At 41.5% G+C, this 27,584-nt stretch overlaps 1 long non-coding RNA gene across 1 annotated transcript; it reads right to left on the bottom strand.

The window, feature by feature from the left end:
* Positions 1–710: 710 nt before the first annotated feature.
* LOC137472431 (uncharacterized) lies at positions 711–27,245 on the bottom strand. The gene is made up of 3 exons (XR_010998182.1): positions 27,003–27,245; positions 2,074–2,152; positions 711–1,700 (listed from the first exon to the last, which is right to left on the bottom strand). It is a non-coding gene; the product is annotated as an uncharacterized lncRNA (long non-coding RNA).
* Positions 27,246–27,584: the final 339 nt, after the last annotated feature.

The following is a 27,584-nucleotide window of genomic DNA, read 5'->3' as shown; positions in this document are numbered from 1 at the left end:
GCAGTGACCAAAGGGCCAAAAGGTGTGTAAAGGGGATAAAGAAGGGCAATAAAATCAAAGAATGCAAAAAAAGGGCAGAATGGGGCAGAGCTGGGGTGAGTGCTGCAGAGAAGAGCAATGGGCAAAAGATTGGTAAAGAAGGGTGAAAAAGGAGAAGAATGGCAGAAAAGCAGAGAAGAGTGGAGATGGGCAGAGGTTAAAGAAGGGCAGAGAAAACAACAGAAGTGAAGGTCAGAGATGTTCAAAGAATGTCAGAAAGGTCAGACAGAGCTGGGTAGATGGAGCAGTACAGCAGAGAAGAAGGGTGGAGATGAAGGAGGAAGAAGGACAAAGGACCAGGAAAAAAGAGAAGGTCAGAGAAGGCTGAAGAAGGGCAGAAATAGGAGGCAGGCAGAGAAAGGAGGGAGAAGAAAATGAAGGGCAGAGAAGAAGGGCAGAGGAGAATGAAAGGCAAAGGAGATGGGCAGAAACAGATGGGCAGAGAGGGATGGAATGGGGACTGAGAAAGACAGAGAAGAGCAAAGAAGAAAGGTGAAGAATGACTCAAAGTGAAGAACTCTCAAAGGCTGTAAATTCACTATACCAATATTGGCACTAAGGGTATATTAAGGAAATTTGTCCTGTGATTGATCAGAGCTGCTTAAGGATCCACGATAAACAGAGTGAACCTCATTTCCCCCAATAATAGGGACACACAATAATAGACACACACATGCCTGTGTCTAAATCTATATCTATATGCATTTTTCAGTCTGAATGGGAAATGTGGGAGTTTTGCTCTCCACTTTCCCAACCACATTCCTTCTGATCTGGGAACAGAGAATTCAAATTCTACTCGGCCCTGTCACTGCAAACAATTTCCAAACCATCTGCTATCTAATAAAACAACTCGTCTAGACAAACCCCAAGCCAGGCAACAAATCTGATATTGTGCTTGAAGTCATCTAAGTATTAACAACCTGCCATTGCTAACCTGTCAAACTTCTTCACTGGGAAAAGCACTCACATTTACAGTCTCAGGCAGAAGGAGTGGAAATAGGAAAGATTTTTTCCATCATTAGATACAGGAAAGCTGCTTAGAAGATGGGACAGGATTCAGCCAGCCCAGCCTGAGCACCATTTACACCCACACAGTCCATGTCTGCGAAAGCAATGAGCAGTGGAGAGAGGTGGGTGCTTTTGAAGGCACCCATCTGCTCACACTGGGACTCCTGAAGCAGGTTTGCTGATAGTCACATAGCTGGGGCCCATCAATCTTGCCTACTCCAATAAGATGGAGAGCCCAGTGTATTCAGGACTTGCTAAGAAACTGCTTTTAATTTGTTATGCCTGAGAGAGTGGAAACAGATCCCAGGTTCACTGAACTCAGACTCACTTGTGAGAATTAGATTAAAAATATTGTCCGTCTCCAATGACATCAAAATCAGCTTTGTGCTGTGTGAGCTGAGAGGTTATCTTTCCTGTTCCTCTTGTGCATTTTTTCTCTGAGTTGATTTGAAAAGAAAGTTCTCGTCTTGATGACAGAGCTCTGAAATACTCAGAAGCACTGATCAAACCTGGCTCCAGTTTCTGAGCATTTCACTGTGCAGTTCAGAGCCAAAGTCAGAGGGCGGCAGTCTTTCCAGGGAAGGGCCATAGGGGCAAGAGATAAGTTGAGTTCCAGCTGCTTCAGAGAAGAGGTTTTGAAGCTCCTTTTTTCCCTGAAACCAGGGAAATCAAGTTATGGAATCATGTAAGCCATTAAAAGACTTTGCTGAATCTTATTTTATTCTGTTCAGAAAGTCAGTGAGGAGATAAAAAAGGTAAGAAATAAAAAGCATGGTGCTATAACACTTAGACACTTACTTGTCTGGAAGCTCTTATTCCCTAGACCTTATATCAGTATCTATATCCAATAGATCTACAACCAGAAAGAAAATACCTCTGGTAGGGTTTGACCAAACACCTTCTTTAAGGCTCCCATCACTCAAGCTGAGCAGCAAGAGAAATTTAATTAATAGGAATTAGGCATCTATTTTCAGTAGGGCTTCTGCCTAGCCTACAGTGCCGGTCTCCCTCAGGGTGCCGTCTTACCTCTGATCAATGGAACAGTGTTTATCTGTCCAAGGTTTTGCTCAAACACGCAAGTCCAAAACTCCCTCTCACGTGACGGCTGTGAAGGCAACAAGGGAGGGTTTGTGAGAGGGACAGAAGTTGATCAAACCTCTTTTGGGTGCATTTGGGCTGAGCTGTGACCAAGTCCCACTGTATGCCCAGAAAGTGCCTGGCAGTTTCATTGAGTGACCTATCCCAAAAATGTCCTGGTACCAGGTGGGTGACAGCAAAGAGGGATATACTGAGTAGGGACTGGTGCCCTCTAATATGGGAGCAGAGTGTGCCTGAGGCATGCTCAGAAACACACTTAGGTCCTCCCATGAAACATAGTCAAACACTGACAAAGAATGTTTATTCAAGGTGCACATAATCAACTCCACTATTCTGAGAAATCTGTGTTCTTCATTCTAAGTACTGAGCTGAGTTTGTGCTGCAGCTCTTCCCAGTGAAATTGAGCTTGGTTTTAAGAAAAATCGCGGTGAACTGGTAGACACAAATCGGGAATGGAGAAGTATATTTGGACAAGTGTAGTGAAGTGAGGAGTTGTTATCACCCTGAGTTATCACTCTAATGGGATGATAAGAGAAAGTTTATGATCCTCAGGGGTTAAAGAAGGAATCAGACAGCTGTACCCACCAGCAGCATCTCCTCTGCTGTAGGCATGGATGTGTTATAATGATGATGGATTGAGTCATTAGACGTTTTGAGATTCTTTCATGATATAACATTGCTGCTCATTAAACCAAGCCTAGGTGAAGGAAAGGCACTGGGAAATGGAAAAAAAAAAAAAAAAGAGCTAGTTATTAAGTCTTGCTGGGTTTGGTAACTGGAATTAGAATGAAACAATCGACTGTTTGGAAATGGATTCTGTAGCAGCTGGGTGACAAATTGCAGGACATCCATGTCACCTTTAGCAACCTGGGCAACACTTAAAAACCTATTTAAATTCCAAGAATTATTCCTATATTGATTAGGAATTACAGTCAATTTAGCAGTTTCCTTGTAGTAAAGTGGAAGTAAGCTGTTAATCTAAACTGTGGTAAGTGTTATAAACACATCCAGTTTTGATCGAACTGTTACCAATGTAAACATATTATTATAATGAAATATAAGTAGTAGCAAGAACTGTGGTACAAAGTTCTGGCCAGATCTCAGTGATACCAAGAAAATTGATAGAAGAGCAAAAAGTATTGATCTTCTGTGACTAATAGGCTGCTTAACACAGGGAGAAGGACTTACACAGCAAAGAACTGAAGATTAAAAAAAATTAATAGCAAATCTGAAGTGCTGCTTCAGTGCACGCTTGAAATATCACAAGATGTTGGAAAAACTAATTTACAAATTAATATTCTTTTCATATTTATGAAGTATGGGAATCTAGGGTACTATATCTGGTGTTGGTACATAGAGCATTGTAATGATATAAATTAGACATAACTATACTGTGAGAGTTCACTTATATCTGAATATAAAATAAGAATGTAATTCTGTTTAGAGAGAGCAAAAAAAGGTTTTTCTTTTCTTTTTCACTCAACACCATAAATCATGTGTTTATGTCCTTCTATTTTTCCATTTGTAAGTTGGAGCTAATATTGGTGTGACATTTAAAAGGACTGTTCTGAGAAAGGAGTCATAAAAATAACAGAGAATTCAGCTATTGGAGCACTGAATACCATCTTAATTATGTATTTTTTCTCATTACATCTTATAGGGTGGAAAAACTTGCTGTTTATTTTCCATCTGTGAAAGCTATGCCCAGTTCAAATTCAGATTTCTGCCCTGAGGATAACTCAGGGAGAATTGCTTCCAGCCTCTACATCCAGCAAGTGAGAGATGAGGGGACCCTTACCCACTTGTAAATACTGATAAATGCTCTCCCAATTTCACAGTGCTGGGTATGACCAAGCTGCAAGTCACTCAGCCACAGCAAGACAATAACTGAGCTCAGAGGAAGCCACCAAAGGCTTCCAAAAGAAACCTGCTCTGAGATGAAAGAGAAAATTATTACGGTAATCAACTCTGCTAAGAGAAAAGGAAAGCTGTTTCTCTTTGGGACAATTTCCACTGCTGAAGAAAAGTGAGGGGAGAAGGCAAGAAGGGAAGATGATAAGGTCTCACACATCTGACTGATTGTTCACATCTAACAAAAATAGCCCCAGCCTGTTCCCATTGTCCCACAGCTGCTGGCTTCATCACACTCATTGTGCATTTCCTCATGGCTGAGCAGTGCAGTTGCCCAGTTTCCTCCCCTTCATTTCCTAACAAGATCTGGGATGAACTGTAGGAAAAGCCAGCAGCCCTTCTAAACAATACCTTTCAAGTTTCCCTGAGTCCATCTAGAAACCCAGGCTACTGTCTTAGAGCAAAACAAAGCAATTTCAGACAAGTCCCAGTGCAGGTACCCAGATCCTATCCTGAATCAGGATCCTATCACTTGCATATTTTTATTTTTTATTTAATTCCTGGGGCACATCTGAATTTATGTGGACTTTAAGCTTGCTCATAAAGTGACAGGAAAAGCTTCCTGCACTCAAGGCCAAAACATCTTGAGAAAAGAATGTGCACAAAGAGGTGAACATTGTGTTTAAAAGGTTTCTTTTCCCTCTATGTATTTAACAGCCAGTGTAAATTCTCCGCAGAGACATTCCTGTATATATGGAAATGGGTTTCAGATATAGAGCAAGATGTGAGACGTGTTCCTTCTCATTCCTTCAGTGGTCTTGGAGCCATTTAAACTGAAACAAATTCACCTTTTCATGCCATGTGACACTTCTTTTTCTTTAAGAAGTGTTTTCTTCATTGAGGAGTCACACTTCAGCAGAAATAACATCAGATGTTTCAGATAAAACCAACTGAGAGAAAGATTTCCTCTTGCTCAGAACCATAGAATGGTTTGGATTGGAGGAGACTTTAAAGACCATCCAGTTTCCACCCCCTGCCATGGACAGGAACACCTTCCACTAGAACAGGCTGCTCAAAGCCTTATCCAGCCTGGCTGTGAATGTTTCCGGGGAGGGAGCACCTACAACTGCTCTGGGCAACCTGTGCCAGTGCCTCACCACCCTTGCAGTAAAGAATTTCTTCTTAATGTGTAATCTAAACGTTCTGTCTCAGTTTGAATCCATTCCCCCTTGTCCTGTCACTAAATGCCGTTGTGAGAAGTAATTCTCAAGCTTTCATGTAGGCCCCCCTGAAAGGACACCATAAGGTCACCCCAGACTCTTCTCTTTTTCAGGCTTTCAGTCAGTGCTTTGTTGTTATTCTTTACTATTTGTCAATACTTTAAATATTCTGGTTTAAATCAACGTGAACAAAATCCTGTGGGTAAAACAGAATTAACTTCTGGTCAGAAGTGCTGGATAAGAGGTCCAGACAATCTCAAGGCTATTGTGAAGCTCCCTGCCCTGATATTTCATCAAGAAATGGCCCTTTAAGTAAAAATTTCTGACACCCAGGTGCAGGTGAGCCTTGCACACAGCTGAAAGAAAGAAGCTATTTGGGAATAATTGTCAAAAGAGAAGAACACCGGTGAAAGTACTCTCAGCGAAAAAATATTTTTCCATCTCCGCTCCTCCCTTGGGGGTGTGTATACTTCCTGGATGAGGGACTTGTTAGCCCTGGAAATCCAGCCAAACAGATAATCTACACTTTGGCTCACCTTTTTTGCTGCCAGATCTTCAGTCTCAAAAATACTCAGAGCTCAACAATTCTTAATCCAAATGTCAGCCTTCTCCTCTTTCCTCTGCTCAAATAGTTTGCATAGCTTGGAGCAAGGAAAGCCTTTGTAGGCAGTTTCAGAGCTGCTCACGCTCCTTGCTGCAGACCTTTCCTGCTCACACTAAACGCTTGAAACATTTATTTGGACTCTTAAACAGGGACTTAATGACACATCAAGCCTTTAAGAAAAACTGAGAGGGTGAATAAATGCTTTTCTGTGTTTCAAATTTGAAAAGAAGAAGGTATAATATAATGACCAGTCTGTGAATTATCCATGACTGCAGGCAACACCTCACACAAAGCTCATTCAAGTACCTGAAACCCACAAATTAATCATGGTCTTCAAATTGCTCATAGGCTCTATTCAGAGCCTCTTTTCACTGTAGTTTGATCTAAATTCTCTAATAGTCACCAAAAAACCCCATTTGACTCGGGAGACCATAAAATAAGGTCATTTCAAATGCTGCTATTAATGCTCTAGCATGGATTTTAGCAGCTTTTCTAATACTTCAGTTCAACATCACAGTAATGGAATCATTCTACCTGCATGAAGTCCCTTGAATTTGTATTCCGAATGAAAGATGAAATTAAAGAAAAGAAGAAAAAGCATTAAGTAGATAACGACCGGGAAAAAAACCCAACAAAGCAGTTAATGTATCTACCTCATAAGCTTTATGGTTGTTTTAAACATGCCATACTTCATTAAGTTGAACTAAGACCACTAGAGATCAATTAATATTGATTAAATGTGAGAAAAAAGGGAGATGACATTAAATAAATGTCAAGTTCATTCCTACAGCATAAAAAGTGAACTGTGGTGTTTAGGCAAGGCATTTTCTTCTGAGTTTGTCTAAGTCTAGTTAAAGAAGGCAGCAAATTTGTTCCATAAACAATCCCTATTAATCTTGGGAGATGTAGATGTAAAAGCAAAGAACAGGTGTGCAAATGGATAGGGACTGTGGCTATGTCATGATGTGCACAGAGAAATACCATCCAGAGAAATAATCCAGTATTATCTCCTCCTAATCACTTCTTTCTTGGACATTTCTTGGACTAAATTATGCATTTGTTGTCCCTAAAAATCTCTAAATCCTTACAGATATTTTTCATTACTATGGTAACTGTTTAGAGAGAACTGGTGATACAGTCAGAGGCAAGCATCACTACACAAACTAAATCAATCATTGTTTTATTCGTTTTATTGGCTCCTTTATACTGACAGAGCTAAAATTGGAAAACAGTCTGCTTGATCCCTGGCCTGAGGAAATTTGCACTTCAGGTTGGATAGGCTGTCTAATGATGGGAACTGGGCTTTATATCCCACCAAAACCAGTCATCTCAATTGTCTCAAAGTATTGAGTCCTCCAACAGAGCACAATTTTATTCGTTTTCCTGCTACATCTTACTCCTCAGGCATACTGGGGTAAGCCTTCAGAGGGCTGTGCTTGAGATGGCCAGCCAGGAACTGGAAGCAAGCCTTGTGCAAGGAGAGGTTCACATCTGGGCATAGGCACAGGTGCTGTATTTTAGCACCTTGTGCTTATGCCTCCATTAGGCTTAGGAAACTACATAGGGAAGCTCCAGAATGAGTTTTGAGGAAGACATCCCTTTTTTATGGTTACAGCTTTGCAATTACAAAACTCTTTGGAGATCACAAATGCAGCTTTAAAATTTCTTAGGCTGGCAGGAGATTTGAATGACACACTTCTAGTATCTCCAAAATGCCTTCAAGCAAGAGCTACCACAAGCCCCCTTCATATTTTCCAAGGCAAGAAAAGCCCTCTCTGCTTTCTCACAGACCTGGGGCAGGGGGAAAGCTACATCCTCAGGAGAGGCAGGAGCTGCTATTGTTCCTCACAGTGAAGACACCATGGAAGCAAGAGTGATAATAGATATTAAAATCAAACATTTGTTTTTCCCAAGGACTACTCTCTGCAGTGTTACTGTTATATTTTCAATCAGAACCATAACCTGGGCATGCTGACATCTGATTGTTCACTTCTTACTATAATTCTCCAATTTGTTCCTTTCCTTGCTCACATATATGAGAGTTTTAAAATATTTTTTGTAATTTTTAAACAGGATTTCTCCTAATATCTTACAGAATACCACCATCCATGGATCAAAGTCTGAGAAACAGCTTGAGTAGGAGTCACTACTCTGATATCTGTTTATTCATACCAAGATGAAAACACTTACTGTGTCCCAGATATCTAGGAGTCATGCACTGCAGTGCCTGCAGGTATTTAGGCTGGTTTTTGCCCTAGTTCTACAACCATCACTGAAGAGTTTTCAGCCCAAAAACCACGCCAGTATTACTTCTGCCACCCCCAGGAGCACCAGAACTTTCTCAGTCATATTTTGGAAGGAATAAGTATGTCTGACTGGATAAGAGTTTTATGATGTTTTGAAATACTATAAATGCGTTAGGGAACCCTGCTACTGATACTCTCCTTGCCAGCAGCTGCTCATTTTTGCACATCCTATGACAACTCATAAAACTCCTGCATTGCCATTTTGAGACTGAATTGAGAATTCTGGCTAGAGACAGGCTCCCATTCTTCTGCAGGCAGCTAAATAAAGCTAAAACACACATGTACATCCTTTTTGAAGATTTCCACAACTGTAGTCATACTGTGTATCAACAGAGAGGTTTTACCAGTTTTCTATTTGGGTCTGCTGCAGATCCCTGCAATTATCAGTGCCACCTCCTGGTACAGAAAGATACTGAGATCCAGCCACTCAGGAATGGTAGGATGAAGAAATACAAAATGTTCCAACCTTCTCTTCCTGCTCAATATTTGTTGTTCTCTACGGCCTTTTATAAACAACTATGAGTCCTACAGGAAATCAAAAAGTGAAATACTTTTGTAGCTATATGTATTGAATGAAAGGGCAGGGAAGCTGTCAAAGGCAAGAGGTTACCATGGATTTTCCTTTCCAGGATATCCATAACAAAGCTAAACCCAAAAAAGATATGTATATATATGCTCATCAAACCAGCTGAAGCTGAACAAGAGAAAGCTTGTGAGTTTAAAGTTTTATTCAGAAGTGTCTGTTATTCATTTCAGAACTGAGGAAATAATTCTTGCAGCATTTATGAACCTTGGATACAAAACCTGAGATTTTGACTGAAGATTTGAAACCTGGGGAGATTCCATGTCCCCATATCTTAGGTATAGAATTTCCACTGATTTATCAAAGCAAATGAAAGTGAGAGAGGCAAGACTACAGGGTAGGACACAGCTGCTGGCAGAAGACAGCAGAATGGGACTCTAGTCAGGGTTTTGCCAATTTACTTTCTAAAAATGACCAAGATGTGCCCTTTCTTACCACAGCAAGTCAGATGTTTTCCTTAGTGCCTATCTACTTCAGTAGCCTAATCCTCAAGTAAAACGCCTTCAGCATTATTCCTCAGTGCCCCCATGGGACTGGTCACACTTTTATCAGCCTATTTACAGGAAACCAACTCCCAAAAACGCAGGTGAAGGGGAAACATATATGCAGTGAAAGCAAACATTCCCAAAAGTTGAAGCACAGAATCTATTTTTTCAGTGATACTTCCCATCCCTTCCCATCTGTCTCACTCAGAGCCTCAGAGCAAGAGAAATCACAGGCTCAGGCCTGAAAAAGCAGCAGTGCTCTCCCTGTGTCCCCAGTACTAAATACATTTTTGCTGGTGCTGGGGTACCAAAAAGACCTAGAAGGCAACAAAGCAGGCAGCCTCTCACTCCAGGAGAGGGCAGTGAAATACGGTTTAACTTGTCCAGGAAAGGGCAGGTGCACCATGAACTGCTCAGCAGCTCCTGCTTAGTCAACCCAAACGCTGACCTTGGCAGCTCAAACATGGGCAAGCTCAACAGTGGGGTCTCAAGAGTGGGGTTCACGCGTCGCAAGCTCTGTAAATTGACTTGGGTCACGATTTCCTAGGAAAAAAATTATGCAACCACTTGCTCACTCCCTGTCCACAGAGAAGAAAAAGTGTCATTAGGAGGCAGTGTTTTCTTGTGCTTAGGTTAATAGGACTTATTTGTTCTGCTAGTGTGGAGGGAGGCAGAACCAGTGGAAGAACTTGTAATTCTCTTTTCTAATTAAGATAATGTGCCACACCAACCCTCAATCATATTTTTGGGATGCTGCAGTGTCCACGACACATCTTGGAGAGACCACAGCTGTGATTAAACATTTTTGATAACCCATAAATATAACATTAGTTGCCTCAGTTAGGTTTCTGATAACATCATTCATTTCAGATCATTCAATTAGTGTAGACAAAAGGGCTCTTTCCAGGAGACATAATGTCATTGTCTCTGGAAAGGAATGTACTTCCCAATCACTGTTTATCACTCTGTAATTACAGTGCTGTAGCAGCCATGCTCTATATTACAAGGAGTCCTTTTTGTGCCCAAGGATCCAACAGTCCTTTGTTTTAATTTATTTTCCTCTTAAATACCTCCTGCTATTTAAGCAATAATTCCCTGTAAATCAATTGTTAGCAGCAGTTAATGACTGGTTGGTTAATTAATAGCTGAAAGCAAATCTGAGGGTGTTTGCCACTCTAACAAACCAGCAGACATTAACTGTGGGGTTATTGCTCATGTACCCTATAATCAAGGACTTCTCACAGCCTATGTATAATTTAAATAAGGGACTGTCTGGGTTGCAATAGGTGGTGGCATTAAGGGTGTCTTTGTTCTGCTGGAGAGCTGCATTAAGATGTTTTTAATGCAACAGCCTGCTCTGCTGCTCTCTCCAAGGAACAGATTCCCAGATAATCTTTTTCACAACATTGTCAATTAATATTTATATAAGCCTGTTTTTTCTCTTATCTTCCACGAAATAAGCTTTGGAGTGATGCTGCCGTAGAGAAGGAAGGAGAGTCTAAAGCAGGCAGTAATTGATGTTACAAAGAGGGTATGTGTAATGGACCAGCTGGCTTATTATGAACTAAAATTCTGCAGTATCTTCAATACAGAGGATGGTAATGGGGAATAAATGTTGACATTTTCATGGTGAGCAATGCAAGACCATCAAATCAAACTATTTCTGGCATATAGTCAAAGCAACATTTAAGTGGAAACTTGAGAGATAAGAGCATTTTTTTCTTTTTTCTTTTTTTTTTTTTTTTTTCTGAGTAGAAATGTGCAGCTGTAAGAGAAACTGCATGGCATGAGTTCCCCACACTGACACAAAGCCAGGAGTTCCCAAAAGGGACTGTCTGACTTGTCCTAAGAAAAAGAAAAATACCAGCAGCAAGGAGCATCCTTGCATGACTGAACCAGCCCTTCTCACCCTGACATTAACTGGTAAATGTAGACAATTTCTACTTGCTGTCCTCTCCACAACCAAAGAGAACAACTCCTTGCTGTTTTGGTCACAGCCCCCACCTCTACACTGGACATCTGCTGCCATGTTACTGTCAGCCTTCCTTTTTCTAAAGTGAACAAACCCAATTCCCTTGGCATCTCTTCACAGTTTGTGCTTTTCAGTGCCCAATGTTCTGTCTGATTTACTTGGATTTTTTTGTCCTTCTCTTCATCTGCAGGGAAAGGGAGCACCTGGTTGCAGTACCCCAGTGAAGAGAGGAAAATAAATATTGGTTGTATCTCAAGGATGATAATTCTGAACCATAATCCAGAACATTTAATTAATGATTCCCTTCAATACTCAGTCTTCTATAAATATGCTGCTGCCTGGTTATTTCCCCACCTTTCACCCACCCCTATCTATCTATATCTCTCTTTCCCAACCACAGAACTCTGAATTGTTCCTGAAGGAATTTAATTTAATTATTTGGGAGTAGTTTCTCCAAGTTGTGAAGATCATTTCAAATTCAGATCCTGACCTCCAAGGACTTCTATCATCTCCTAGTTTTGACATCCACAGACTGACTGTGTTCGCTAGTTGTTCAGTTGTCAAAAAAAAACTATTTAAAAGAACTGAGTATAAAGAAACTGCTGAATGACCTTCTTGAAATATCTTCCCTGACAGTGATCCAGTGATAGCTGTTGCTGAGGAGCTATTTTTCAACAGGCTGTGCACCTACCCCATTGTAATTATATCTATACCATATTCTTTAGTCTGTCATGTATGTCAAAAACCGTCACTAAAAATCAAGCACCAGTGCATTTGCTGCTTCCTCTTTAATCATAGACATGCTACCGTGACAAAGAAGGAAATTAGATTGATTTGAAATCAAATGTTCTTGACAAGCCTATGTTTTCCTGTATCAGCTGGCTACTTCAAAATTGATTGTTTAATGATTTGTTCCTGAATCTTTCAAGGACTTAAGTTAGATTGACAGGTCTGTAATTCCCTGGGTCCTCCTTTTCCCTCTCTTTAAAATATAATACACAGTGTATGCCCTTCTCTTGTCTTCAGGGACTTCCTCTCTCCTCTGTGAGTTCTTAAAGATAATCACTAATGGCTCAGCAATTGCTTCAGACATCACCTCTAAATACTCTGGGGTGAATTTCATCAGACCCTGCTGAATGGAGTACATTCATCTTACCTAAATATTCTTTAATCTATTCTCCTCCTCTTCCCGTCTTTATTTCTGTCCCCTTGTAAAAAGTAAGTTTAAACAACTGGTTGTATAGCCTGCTGACTGATACACTTCATAATTCAAAGCAATTGAACATTTGTCAGTACATTTAAAGTTTTTAATATTTACCAAGCTTTATATTTCTGTTCTCCACATTACAAATTCTAAAAACCCAAACTCATCAACCCCTATTCACTGGATGCTAAACAGACACACCACTCCTATGGACAGATTCATTGCTGAGGATGGAGCAGAAAGAGGATACATGACTAAAACATTGTGTTTTGCCACATAGAACTTCAGCAATCACTGACAGATCTATGCTGATTCAATAAAAGGTTCCCATTTCTGCTCAAGCTGTTCCTAAAATATAACTGGCATCTTCATATCTGGGAGTGCACCCACAGCAGTGTCCCTGAACCAAGCACTGTCCTTTGAATTGGTGAAACTGCTAGGCCTGTTGTCTAGATTTGCTCTAAATTACAAACATTAAGGCCATGTGTTGTTTGAGGTTTTTATATTAAACATGAAAATCTGTGGAAGTCATGGTGGGTTTTCCATGTAAGTACTATGTGGAGATCTACTTCCTGTGCTCTTATCAGACACCTGATGCTAGAGTACTCAGTGAGAAAATAATTCAGGTTTCTACCTGTGATAGCCACACAGAACAATCTTTATTGCTGTCTTTAATAAAATCTTCTTTTGTCTACCTCTCCCCTCAGTAGTTCACTATCATTACAGACCTGAGTGACAGTGTTTGTATACCAAGGCTCTCTCTAAAGCAGGGCATTTGTACAGTCAACACTCTCAGGTTTGCTTTTACTAGCAGTTCAAGGACTTTCTACCAGAATAAAGGATATTTCATAGGAGAAATTAACTTTTTAGAGGTCTGTAAGCTTAAGTCCCATCCCATTCCTTACAAGTCAAGATGATTGCAAAAAGTCAGCTTTTAAATGAAAAACATTGTGCTCAAGTGAGTTTGCTGACAAGCCAGTCATCAAAGGAGGAGGAGGAGAAAACTGGAGAACCACTGAAGACCTTCACTTGATCACTTGACCTGTCCACATGGCTGAGTCCTGCAGTATGGGGTTTTTTTGTTTTGTTTTTTTTTTTTTTTTTGTTTTGTTTTTTTTTTTTTTTGTCTTGAAACCGTGATCAAACTCTGATTTGAGAAATTGCCCACAGTGACCCTGATCCATGTGACTGACTCCTCTGCAAACATCCTCTTTACCTGGTGCTGCATGTGAAGAATATGTGAGAGTACCAGCTGCGGGAGGGTCCAGGGTTGCTCGCTTCTTTGCCTTCTCTGTGTCTAGAGGAATACAAGAGGATTGTCCTGAAGCACTTCTATTTCTTAGCTTTACCTTAGTGTGGTTCAGACTTTAAACTCAGGATTCAGCTGTGGCAAAGTCTGAATTTTAATGTATTACTACCAGCAGCTGCTGTGTGTTTCCAAAACAAGGCAGCCATAAAAATCTAGCATAAAGGTTGTGATGGCTCAGAGTAAGCATTCTCATTTGAAGGGATCTGTCTCTGGGAATGCATATTTGGAGGAAATAGGTAAAACAAAGACTTAGTCCTGCTAACACAAAGCTTTTCCTTTATAGAAGGAATGATGCTGACATTTGAGATAGGAGCTGGTTTGAGAATTTTCTATCAGAAATTTTTCTTAAAAAAAGAAAGTATTACAAATCAAATCTGACCCTTTTTGCAGTAACATACTGGTTTTGATGAAACTCACTGGCAACACTGCTCAAGTCTAGAACAGAAATTATATGACATTCAAGAAGGGGAGAGGCAAACCACAGAGGGGGCAATTGCCAGATGGAAGGGAATTCACCCAAGACACAGGATACTCTCCCATTTGCACTTCTAATTATCCACATCCTATATGAATACTATCCTGGTGTTCTGTCATCACACCTACCTTCTGACAGACAGAAGATTTCAGAAACCCCCACAAACAGACCAGTTCACTGCCTCCTAAATAAAAATAGATTTGCGATTCTCGTGTCTGGGATGTTGTCCTAGAGAAAACAACTTTTGAGCCATATTTGAAGGAATTAACTGCCAGATACAACTTTCCCATAATGCCTCAGACTTCCTTTCTCATTTCCTTTTTGGAAACAGCATTGTTGGGTTCATCAGCTGGGACAGCTGATGGAGTCTGTTCTCTGCTACTTGTGTGGAATGAGCCTCATGAACTCTATTTTCTGAGTTTGGAAAAATCATAAAAAGGGAGTAATTGTCTTCTCATGAATCTTCTATACCTTATCTGATATAAAAAATAAATGCTGCTTAAATGGTCCTTTTCTTTGAGCTTTACTGCCATCCTCCTTGCTTAACCCATCCTCATTCTTTCCACTATTTTTTCAGATATTTTATTTTGAAGGACTCTTAGCAGTCTAAAAATGTTCATTTTTTTTAGATTGAAGAATCTCTTCAACCTACACTTAGGTTATTATCTTGAATTTTGCATTTTTATAATATATTTGCATTTTCATGCCTAATTTTAAACTCCTACTTATAATTTTGACTTTTGTTATAAAATCCCCTTCATAACTCCTTGAGTGAGACGACAATAAGCAATACAGTCTCCACTGCCATCTTCCTCAAAGTTCAGTAACTCAGCAGGACAGATTCAGCAGCCAGCTTTGAGTTCTGAATTTTCCAGTTCTTCAAGCACTAGAGGAGCCAAGACTATAAATCAGTTTAAGAATCACTTGATAATGACCTATCAAAAATTGGCAGGCTGTTGGTCGACAGGTTGGCCTTAACCAAATGTTAAGCCAGTTAAAACCATTCATGAACTTTTTCCCTTGTCTAGAATGGCACTGAACCTTTGAATAGAGATTTTCACAGTAAGTATCTGTAACAAAATAAAATAAACCTCATCAGAATGAGGAACTTCTCCCTGTTTACTAGTATCTTAGGAGAGCAACATTATTTTTGGGAAATTAGCTGTCCATGGGGCTTTGCTTCCCACTGAAGACTCCCTAGATAGGCCCCTTATCTTCTCTGCATGAATTTGCTCATCAGCTGGAGAAGGCAAAACTTGACTACACTCATTGATTTGAGTAAACAGCTCTGCTTTAGTGATTTTTAATGCTACACTTCTGGTCCTTAGAAATGGTAAATTTTTCACTAGAATAAATTCCCTAATACTGCATGAAGGATTCAGAACTTCCCACTGAGCAGCTCAATAAAAGATTTTTTTAAAAAGGAGGGGATTCACTGTTATCTTTATTGGGATGAAAAAAATACAGCTCTTGGATCAAGCTGCTGTCCATGGCATCCAATTATTTGTTTTCACTGCACAAAAGGGGAAAAAAAGAAGAAAAAAAGAGTAAAAAGAAAATTAGCTACATTGATTGCTGGCTGGGGTTTCATTTTGGGTTTCCCCTGTGACTGCAGCATCAGCAGGAATGGTTTCTTAGTCATGAATGTGCTGCACAGCAAGAAATCAGATTGCTCCATGTGAGAAGCCTGGCTTTTTTCTGTTCTCTCAGTTGTGTGAGGAGGAAATCCAGCTCCCCTTAATCAGAGCCTGCCACCACAGAGGACACATAACTCACTGCTACAGCCTTTATTATGTGGTTCCCCAAAATGAGAAGGGCCTGTAGATCTTGGCTGTGGGGTATTGGAAATTAGTGTTATGCAAAATAAAATTCTAGCAGATCAACTTAATACTGCTTTTTAAGCTTTTTCTGAAACCAGGATATTTTAAACTGTATCTTGATAAAACTCCACCTCTATCTATAATGGGTTCCTGATTATTAAACCCTTCTTATAATATGATCACATATTTAAGCTGCAATTATGTTTAATTGAATAAACATAATTCCCCATGTGCCAGAAGCCCTACAATGGAGGGATAGGGCTCTTTCTCAAGTAGTAATTACACAAAAACATAATTTAAAAAATACAATATAGTAAGTCATTGGGAGGAAAAAACAATTCTGGGTCAAGCTAGAAGAAAACACTAGAGCAGGTCAGAAAACCAAAGTTACCTTGTACCCTGGTTCCTGTTTTCAGCTAGAAAATGGCAATAAAAAATCTCTACTCATTTAAAGGTTACCTCTATAAAAGTGAGTTTGCTACTATTTGTAGCAAACATATTTCACTTAGCCACTGATAACAGAAAAACAGTGATTGTCAGAACCTGGTGTCCCAAACGAATCATCAGTGATTACAGTGCACCTGGGCAAAAATCTGAAATCAGATTTTGTTTCTATGCCAAAAACATGACATTTCAGTCAGTGCTAACCTTACAGCAAATGAAAAATTTAATTTGCATTTTCCTTTCTACAAAACCAAAATTCTTCCTTTGTAAAAGTTTGATAGTGGAAGAGCTACATTTCAATGTGAAATTCCTAATGAACAGTATTTACAAGCATATGACAGGGCTGCAATGAGCCTAACAGAGGCTTCTCAGCTATTAAAATATTCAGAAACAGATTAAGAATTATTCATAATCAGAGCAGCAATATCCAGTGCAAGAGGGTTAAATAGATGGAAAACTGCAGAGTGAGGTGGCACTGGCTCCTAGTCCTTTACACAGCCCCTCCAATAAAGACTGCTTTTTTTGGCCATTCCCTTGAAATACTCATGCTCCATAAACCCTCCCTGATAGCCTCAGTGACATCCCACTCCCTGGTTCCTCTTACAAAAGACCTCGCAGCCGGCATGCTGAGGCTAAATAACACCATCATCTTTTCTAAGGTAGCCTCTACCCTGCAGTGTGAAGCAGTAATTTTCCACTTTACGAGCTGCACACTGTGCATTGCCTACAGCAGCTTGTTTAAACACCCTGTCCCTCAGAAGAGAGATGCTCAGAGGGTAACTCCTTGTGCTGCACCACCAGTCCCTCCTCTTCCTCCTTGCTTGGCTAGGAGGAGCAAAGGGACCCCCAGAGCGAAACAGGGAGGCTGCAGTACAGGCACAGCACCACTGTGCCTCAGCACCACATTATCCTCCAAACTGAAAGGAAAATAAACACAAGTAGCACAGCATATCTTAATTTTCACTGCTGGTAAGTGGCAGTTTTACTCAATTTTAGTCAGCTATCAAGTAATCAGAATGAATTAAGCAGCAGAAGGAAGGACTGTGCCAGGATCCAATAAAGTAGTGGGTACTGGAGTGCTTCAGGGAGTCACTGCACATCTCCCTATTATCATCATCCCCCCGGGTTCCCCATCACTGCCATCAGAAAACATCTCGGAGCAGCTCCAGAACACCAGGAAACCAGCACCTCCTGCCACTCCTATCACCAGCTTTCAGAATCGGCTGTCAGTCCAGCTTGTCTCTGTGGGATGGTTCCACACACATGCCTGCCTGTGGATCTTTATCTGCTTTGAAGAGCCTAATAAGAAGGCTTGAAATTGCTATTAATTCCCAGCAAGCCCCACTCACACCTTCAAGTGAGAGCGGTGCTTGCACTTGGTCAGCACTCAAGAGCCCTCCTGTGTTCCACCAGCTGAGATGGACAGGGTAGGTTGAAAGGTTTCATTGGAAGGCCAAAGGCAATTTCTCCTTTAGATCTTCCAAGGAAAGGAGTAGTCTTGGGGACACTTCAGTCCATGTTTGCCTTCTCTAAATATTATATCTGCTTTCAAGGGCTTTGGTCTCAATGGTCATCTCAGTTGCAACCTGCCAATTGTAGGGATTGGATATTGTTGACTGTAGTAAAGAGGGTATTTTTATTAACTCCCCATGGTCAGAGATCAACTTTCAGTCCTCAGTTCTGTGTTTTGCACACTGTGGAAGCCACAAGGGTATTTACAAATGCAAACTTCCAAGGATGTCTTTAGGGCACAAATTAGAATGACTCTGGTGAAATCTCTGACTTCAGCTGTGTTTTACTACTGCCATTAAGCTGTCACGCAGGGGCTGTAACCTGCAGTGATTCCATATATGACTGCACACACAAGGCAAATGGTTAATGGCTCCTTCCTAAATCCTGATGGTCCAGCAGTAAGGAGGCTGTGGACACAGCCTCTATGAATTTAGTCAAGCACACACCTTCTCTTTACAACACTAATAAATAACTATCACCCTTTGGGGAGGCACACAATGGAAAAATGTCCTGGCAGGCTAGGAACGGACATCTAAAGAAAAGCAAGTCTTGCTCAAGGTGGTCATTCCTCATGGCTGTGGTACCTTCCCTGATGCGGGGCGATCCTAGCCCACATTAACTCTGGTTAGAGAACAGATTTAGCCAGATAGTGGTCAAATTTATACTGAAAGGGATGGAAAACACTTCTTCTGTTGCATGAAGAACATGCAAACAGCCTTTAATTATGGAACATTACAAAACTACACTGATCCAAGACCCTGATTATTTTTTTTTCTCCAACAGTTATTTGCCTCCTCCTACGTGAAACACGCCCACCTCTCGGCAGCTCCTACTTCAAGCTCTTTGCAACATCTCAAGAAATTCAAATGCCTGCTCTTAGAGGAAAATAGTTTCTAATTAAACATAGAGTGTGGGTGTGAATGAAGCTGGGCCCACTCCTTACCTCGCTGAAGTCAACAGAAAAATGTTTTTCTTTTTTACCATGAGCATCAGCAAAGACAGGGGTGATGGGTCATTGCTCCCAGGCACAGTCTTGAGGAAACACAGGGTCACTGGTACTGACAGCTAACGTGGTTTTTCTTTAGGTTTGGTAAAAGAGCCTGAAGTTTCCTGAATTTCAGACTTAGGGTACAGTCTTGGCTGGAAACGTGTGCACTAGAGATTGGTGCATGCCCAGTGGGCAACAGCAAGCCAAGAAGATGGAGTGCTCATGTAAACATTAGCCACTTATAGGCCCACTCCAGGTGTGAGCATCAGAGAAGAACATCTTGCAAACCTTCCTCTGCACTACATCAGAGCATGGTTGTGTGAGTTTTGAACCAAAATTAAGTATTTGGGAAATATTACTCGTCCTTTTCATGGCAAAATAAGGTATTTTGCAGACTCAAAATCTACTTACATAATTTTCAAATATATTCTTTCATGGATCTGAGGTCTAAGTTTAAAAGAAAATATTCTAGCTCATAATTTATCTCTTTAAACATCCAAAAAGTAGAAGAAAGTGTTGGAAGTGCAGATAAACCCAAATCTTGCCAGCCTCACAGGACAATACAGAAAGACAAAGATAGACCATGGTTTCTATTAATCTAGGTGGCAATCCTATATCAGGCCAGAGTAGCTGTAGATGGTGTTCAAGCTCCTGATGATTTGGTCTCCACTTCCTCAGTTCTTCCCTAATCTTCCTCCACACCACTTACACAGCTCTCTGCTCCTTGAGCAGCACAACAGCATTTTGACCAGTGTGGTTGTGGCTTACATTTGGTAGTGACTATACAGAAAATACCCACTTGGAAAACTGGAGGGGAAGAGATAAGGAGCAGAAAGTTTTTCCTGACACCAGTAGGAGCCCCGTAGTTTGTTTGAGATAATTTAGCTTACAGCAGCACAATGGATCTTGGTGGTGTTAGAAGAGAGGTTCTGCCTCTACTCCAGAAAACACTCCTGCACTGTGTGCAAGAAAAGCTGAGTGTGCTGACAGATTATAGCACCTCGTATTCCATTTAAATTCTCAGTTATGAACACTCCAGTTATTTTTGCAACAGTATCTGGTAAAGTTAGGGCCTGTGTGAAGTAGGAAGAAATGAGAAATTGATTTTATTTCAGTAACACAAAATTACATTTTCCTTGTAGAGCTACTCAGACTCTCAGGGAAAAAAAAAATCAGTAGCTGATCTCCAGAGGTCCATCCAGCCCTATAGGCTCATCAAAGTTCATATTCCTGCAGCTAACGATATATTTTCCTTCTGAGCTTAGCTTGTCTGGAGATGGGAAAAAGAGATCTGTTTTTTTCATTTTGATGAGGCTAGCACTTTTCAAAGTTCACCTATGCATAATCTTGGCAGGGAGACGTGCATCTAGCTGATTTAGAAGACACATTTGTGTCAAAATCCATCTCTGCTGATTTTCACTGAAGTGCTTCAATATGCTATGGTACTTCACAAGATTGAAATAAATGCATTTCATAGCTCTCATCTCCCCCAACTCCCACCTTCCCTATAACTACGTTTCCATTCCTTTTTAGCAGAAATACCTGAGGCTGCTTTTGTTTTTCTTAACACCAGATTCATACTCAGGGTGATTTGAAGACTTCTCTCTTGGGCTTGTTTCCCCACAAGTCATAGCTTATCAGCATGGCAGCATCTCTTCTCCTGCATAAGACTGGCTCCAGGGCTTTTCAGGTGCTGAGTTTCCCTGCAGAAGAGTGAAGTGCCAAGACAATCTTCCCTTGCATTGACTATGCTTCCTCCACCACTGCCCCCCTCCCCCCAAAATGTAAACATGTCACAATGCTTGCTCTCATTTAAGGCTCAAATGGGCTTTTTGGGGGAAAAAAAAAAGTGTTTTCCCTTGTCTGTAACAGACACCATGGCAAGGTTTTTGAAATTTCACAGGATATGTTTATACCCTTTAAAAGATCCTGCAAAAGACTAATCACCTTCAGGAACACCCTGAAATTGTGGCTCCAGCTGTTTTAACTTCCTACTCAGCCTCTTGGAAGAGTGATTAAAGCCAAGGTTTGAAAGATTTCGACACAAGGCTTAAAGGTATTCACACCCCCAGCCTCATCCCAGCAAGCATTCTTTTTCTTGCAGGGAAGGCAGGAGACCAAGCTGTGTGACCACCAACTAGCCACCCTGGTTCACAGTCTTACTGTGGTCCAGAGCAGTGATCAGTGGTTTCACACTGTGTTTTCAGTGTCTGAAATGCTGGAACATTTTCTTCCTCCACCCCTGGGAGAAGAAGGGGCAGAGAAACAGAAGGTGCTGAAGGGGAATCTGCTACAGGTTCTGGTAAAACCTTGGGTGGAAAGCACAAGCCCTGAACTGCAGGTTCTTATTCTACTAAACATGGAAACCCTTCTCCTTTCTGACCCCTGTGCAGCGTGAGGGGACCTCCAGAAGGATTGAGTGTTGGGGGCAAAGCATCCTCCAACCTCAGTTTCTCAGCAGCCACCACTGTGGTTGTCAGTGACCTGGGCCCCATTACCTATTCTCCGGTGGCATTTCACACTGACTGCTTAAACACCACAGTATGCAATGTTAATGACTTTCATACTTCTTACTAGAGTAAGCTGAAGGACACAAGTAGAATACAATAAATTTTTTGACCTGAAGAATGTTTTTTTTTCTGTGTGTAAGGGTGAGCCTTTACATACAGCACAGAAATGCTATAATGATATATGGAAAGGGACAAAGATATTGATAGCAAAAGACAAAAATCTTTCTATGCTAACTGAGCAGCATTATTCCTCAGACTTATTTAAAACTGAACCAGTTCCATCTGGCTTAAAGAATCCCCCAATACTATGTTTCTGTATCATGACAGAAAAGATTTGCTGTGCCCCTGGGATAGTAGCTGGACTCCTACAGATGTCATGCAGGAAAGCAGAATAATGAGTGCAATGGGAAGAGCAAGAGAGAGAAAAAGAACAGAGGATTCTCTAATCCTTGCTATTTTTTTAAACCTAAATTTGAATTTTACTTATGTAAAGGCATGGAACAGATCTTGTTTCACCTTGGATTGCTGTGACCTTGTCACAGCAGAATGCCTGGCTTTGTCTATTTGCTATGTTCCATCAGTAAAGGGCATAACGAGTATCAGAAATCCTAGGGGATTGAACTTGGGGGTCTGGAGGTTGAAATATCAGAATAATCTTGCCAGTTCAAGAATTTCAAATAATGAGTAGAGCTGCTGAATTCTTATTCAGCTTAAACTTCAAGGGTATGACTACTGGCATGCCATGCTAACACCAGCCTTGTAGGGTTACAGGCGCACTGCATGGAAAACAGCTCCCCATCCCGCTCCCCATATGTCTGAGCTGCTCCCAACCCGAGATACAATCTGTCATGCTGATCTGAGAGGAGAAATGTGCCCTGAGCACAGAAGATATTACTTTGTCCTCCAGTAGAGGAAAATCCTTTCTGAAGACAGTTGCATTTCCTCAAAAAATGCGGAGATCTGGGGTTGGGATGTTTTGGAGCCTGAGTAATCCAGATCTCCCATGCAATAGCATCCAGGCCCCTTGGGAGGTTTTGAAGAACATGGGCTTTCTGTCAATGCTAGACCATAAAAAAATCACACAATGCATTTCTGAAGAACATGTTTCTTTGACCCTGCAGTGAATTTAATGTGGAAGGGCCTAGGGAAAGGAAAAAATTACTAAATGGGGGAAGCTTGTCAGCTGTGAGAGTTCTACCTGCAGATGCTTGAGTGACCCTCAGATAAGCTGGAATTCCTGAAAGAAAAGAAGGGCATGGAGGCAGAGAGGCCGTAAGGAACCATCAGAGGAACAGGAGCTAGTCCCTGTTTGTGCTCCAGTATCCCAAGAAAACACAAGGACGTCTTTCACCAGCATGCAGTACTATGTCTCGTCATTTCTCATTCTAGCAAAAGTTTTGGCATGTGAGTAAAATGATTGATGGCATTTGTGCTCAAAATTTTGGTCTGATAAAAAAGCCAAAATGATACAGTGGTGATTTGATCTGAAGTAGCATAAAACAGAGACAACCCACGTTCATTGTCCTTTACACAAAGCACCTTTTTTCACTGCCCCAATTTTTGCAGAGGATGCAGCACACACGTATGCCTTGTCATACACATACATCCTTGTCATTATACCCACTTTTCCAAGGGTCAGCTCTGTAAGACAATTTTCACCCTTCCACATAGCTGTCCAGTGCAAAACTGCTGTATCACATATGGTCCTCCACTTAAGCCTTCTGGGACTAAAGCTATTCATAGGTTTTCCACTGAAATGATGGAGAGGAATGAAATTCAATTCTGGCATAGGGTCTCTTTTGGCATTAGTCCTTTCCAGCTGGTAACTTCCTGCTCTTGCTTTTCCCCTCTCTATGGGGGAAAAATAGCCCAAATAATCTACACAGAAGTTTAGCTGTTGAGTGAAATTTCACAGCTTTTTATGGGTTTCACAGAATGACTAAAAGAGCCTATTAATTTGCTTTTCAGATTTTTTAGGTTTAAAAAGAAAATGTCTAGCAAGTCCTAAAATCCTTCTACAGAGCCTGGCTGGTAATGTTCCTCTTGGAGACAAGTGTTTTTTGTTCCTCTCCTCGGCTGGAAACCCACCACCTCCACCATCTTAATTTAGATTTTACTTCTAACAGAGCAATACGAGTTGCACCACAGCTTCCTCAAGGGACTGCGTGCTGGTCCCCATGAAAAGCAGCACAGAGTGAAATCTCCAGGACCCAGGGAGAGAGAGGGATGAGCTCTATGCTGCATTGGATGGAGATGTGCTCTCTCCCTTGCACAGACTCCTAAGGCCTCTCAATTTCCTTGGTTCAAGCTCAGGACCAGCACAGCTTTATTTTAACTTAGATTTCTGTGTCAAAACTAGACTAAGAAAACACAGAAGGTCCATCCAGTCCTGGAATTAACTTAATTTTACTTTGGTGAGAGAAGGTCGGGGGGAAAAAACCAGTCTGCCAGTCTCTGAAAAATGCTGATTAAATGCAACTTGGTAACAAATCATCATGGAGCATCTCTTGCCAAACATGATCTTGTACTTGCAACTTCCACTGAATTTCATTCCTATTGTAGCTGAACTTGGGGGAAATTATAGGGGAAGGATATTAATATATTAGGGGCTGAGCGAGAGCTGTTTTTCAAGTGAGACAGGAGCAATGAGTGTTTCAAACCCCTCATACTTCAGTGAAATCCAATTTTCTGTCACAAATGTTGCACTAAAGAAAGAATGCACTTGGAAGTCAGAACCTGGGATGCTAAGCAGCATCTATAAAATGCCTAGGAGATGAATACTTTCTGTGCCCCTGCTGCTTGCAAATGTGCCCTTCAACCTGCAGAAGGAGCAAACATTAGCCACTGGTGCAAGGCTTTGTAATCAGAGGGCTTTGCAGAGAATCCAAATGGCAGCTTATAGTTCCCTGCAAAGGCTGAAGAAAATGGCTGTGAATTCCCATGCTCAGGAGTAATGTGTGCCTTTAAACATTTCATAAAAATAGGGATCTCTGCTGAGACAACAGCTCACAAAGGCAGGCTCAGCCTTCAGCTGATATGAGCTCTGGCCAGCAAATTTCTGTGCTTAATCCTTGGAGAGTCCCCTGTGTCATGCCTGCTGGCAAGCTCTAGTTGGCTCTGAGTGAGACTCAAAGGGTAGATGGAGGGAGTCCATGTGATGGGTTACAAGCTTGGATTGTCTGGGATGGGATGGCAATCTGTAATCTTCTGACCAAATTTGTCCTGCCAAAGAACATGATAATAATAACAGCCCTCTTTAAGGATAAAGGCAAATCCCAGCACTGAGATTGGTGGGATCTCTAAATTCTTTGCAGCTTAATCACAGCAAAGCAGTCAACCATGAGGTTAGTTCTTAAGGGTTATGTGACAAATGTGCTGGCCTTGAAATACAGCAAACCTACAGCTATTTATTATCTCCTGGCTGTTCTGCAGGCAAGAGACCACCGTGGCAGCAGTAAGATGCTGCTGCCCCTGCTCCTCAAATCCGACAGCCTGAAAGCATTAATGGAGGGACTCCCATTGCCACCCCAGTGAGGGCAGTTCCTTAAGTCAGAGCCTTCTTGAACTGAAATATTTCATTAGCTTCGGCTGAATTGGATATAGCTAAGCCCTCAGACCGTGTCCAGAAGAAGTAATATGCATTTTACCTCCTGCCCAATTCACCACTATAAACAATTTAGAGATACACTTTAAGCATGTCATAAACCACTCCTGGCTTAAATTTATGCAGTCTTAATAGCATTGCATTCAGAATAAACTTCCAAGTAAAATAAACACAGTTAGAAAATAAGGCTTTTGCTCTCCTGGAAACAAAATATATTCTTTTGTCACTACTAAATAACGAGAACATTAGTTCAAAACATCAGGAAGCATTTCATACAACTAGGAGAAGGATTTAGTAAAAAAGAGTATGTAATGGCAATTCTTTTCTATCCAGGTAAAAACCACCTGGGTGAAGCCATGCCACACCAGACACCAGCATGTGGCCCTAGCTGTCACTTCTGCCTTCCCATCCTAGGAATGGGAGCCATGGACAAGCACAAAAGCCTGTTTCTTAAAATAGGGTCGGTGACCTGAATGCAGGAGCCGCTGGAGCTTGAAGCTTTGTTTTATTAATCAGTTTTCATGCATTTACTTGAGGATTAACATAGGCTGCCAGCTTTATCAGCATTAATTTAGAGTACCTTGAGTTATTGAGGACAGAGCTGTCTGCTGCTCATACAGTGTCAGCTCACCACCCCTGCTCCCCTCCTGCTCAAGATTAAGACACCATTAGGACAAAGTGAACACAGTGCAGAGCTTGCTACAGCTCTGCACTGTGACAGAGCAGAGGGGAAAGGGAACATGCCAGAGGCAGCACTTGCAGGTTATTTTGCAGCCAGAGGATGGCTGGGGCTGTGAGGCTGAATGAGCAGCAAGCCCTGTGTGCTGCTGTCCCCCCGAAGCAAATCTGATGCCTCCACAAGAGAGCACAGCTTTCCAATAGCACAGAGGCCCTCAGAGCTCAGTACCTGAAGCATCTTTAAAACACAACACTAAAAAGAATAGGACATGAGATATGTCCTCTAGACTGTGGTACAGAGGCTCAGCAGGCACCCCTGCAGGTCACCCCCCTTCTGGCAGCCTAAACACCTCTTGCCAAAGCCAGTCCAGTAAGCCTGGAGGGGCACTCGCTCCTCTTCTATCCTTCCTGTACTTTCAGTGGATCCTCTGCCATGGCAAAGGTTTCTGTGCTGCAGCAATCCACATGGACACCAGGAACCATCTTGGGGGTGGAAGGTGCTGTGGCACAGTTTGTTTACAGCCTCAACTAACCAGCTGTAGCTGTAACAAGACAGCAATTAATTGTTCTTTGCTTCAGATGGACACCTGGACACAGATGTGCTAGAAGAGCTGAACATCTCCAGTCATTATCTAAATCCAAGGGCCCTGAATCAAGGACCACCACCCACAATGGCAAATCTTCTCCTGACTGAATCCAGGCATCAAGTCAGGTCTTAGTAGAAAGTATGTAACAAACCTCTGACACTATTTAAGCAGCTCAGACACCTGTGGAGTGTAACTATCTAGTCTTAATCTAAAGCACCTCTTTGGCATGGGCCAGAAATACAGTCTGGGGTCTTCAAGAAGAAGGACTGGGAACTGTGATCAGATGAGAGAGACAGTTTATGCTCTGGGAGTGACTGAGCATCCACAGAGGCCTCTTCTTGGCAGAACATATGGCAGACCTGGAAGAGCAACTGTACTCTTGTGTTTGTCTACAGTACACTTATCATTTCCTCTGGGATGCAATTATGAGATGAGAATAAATTAAATTCAGAAATAGGTGCACCAGTTGCACAGCAACATTGACAACCTACCAAAAAACAAAAGACACAAATCTCTAGAAAGTCACACCAAGAGGATGCAATGAAATAGCAGCTATGGTTTGTCCAAACCAAGCTCCTTTAGACCCAAACCTTACTTGATCCAAGAGATTGTTTTTCCAACACTGAAGAAAGGAATGAGGGGCTGCCTTGGGTGAAGCACATTTCTTGGCTGAAAACCACAGTCCCAAAACCACCAGAGTTTTACCTCAGGCATCCACATAGTTTGGAACCTCTCCTACAACAGCTGTGCTCCCCATTGATCTCTGCCAGATGCTGCAGCCCTCTCAGATCAGTAGCCTCTTATCATATCTCAGTTACAATCAGCTGCATCTCTTTTCTCACTTCCTTTGGACGGAAGGAAGTTTGAGAGGACCTACGTGATCTCCCACACTGTCACGTTGGAGGTGGCTGTCACAGCATGTGAGGGACAGCAGCTTCAGCCAGCACCACAGCAGCTGGAAAAAAAAAAAAAAAAGAAAAAAAAAAAAGAGATACAGTTATAAACCAGGAAATATTTTCCCAGGGTGAGGTACCTTCTTCTCTGGTCACACCCAGGGCCAGCATATCTGGGCTGCCTGCTTCTTAGGGGCTTTGTATGAGATGGTGTCATGCATTTGTTCCACTTAGATTTTGGCATGTGTCAGTCACAGAAATTACTTCTGGACTCATGATTGAGACTTTGTGTTGATCATACAGATGAGGGGAAATCTACTGATTTACTGTTTGGGTCTAAGACAAAAGCTCCCTTGAAAAAATATTTTGTGGCCTATGGAAAGAGTAGGTTATG

This window comes from Anomalospiza imberbis, chromosome 4 (genome assembly GCF_031753505.1).
Source record: "Anomalospiza imberbis isolate Cuckoo-Finch-1a 21T00152 chromosome 4, ASM3175350v1, whole genome shotgun sequence".
NCBI classification, from domain to species: domain Eukaryota; kingdom Metazoa; phylum Chordata; class Aves; order Passeriformes; family Viduidae; genus Anomalospiza; species Anomalospiza imberbis.
The sequence above is the reverse complement of the archived record's forward strand: the minus strand, read 5'-3'. Positions and strand labels throughout refer to the sequence as shown.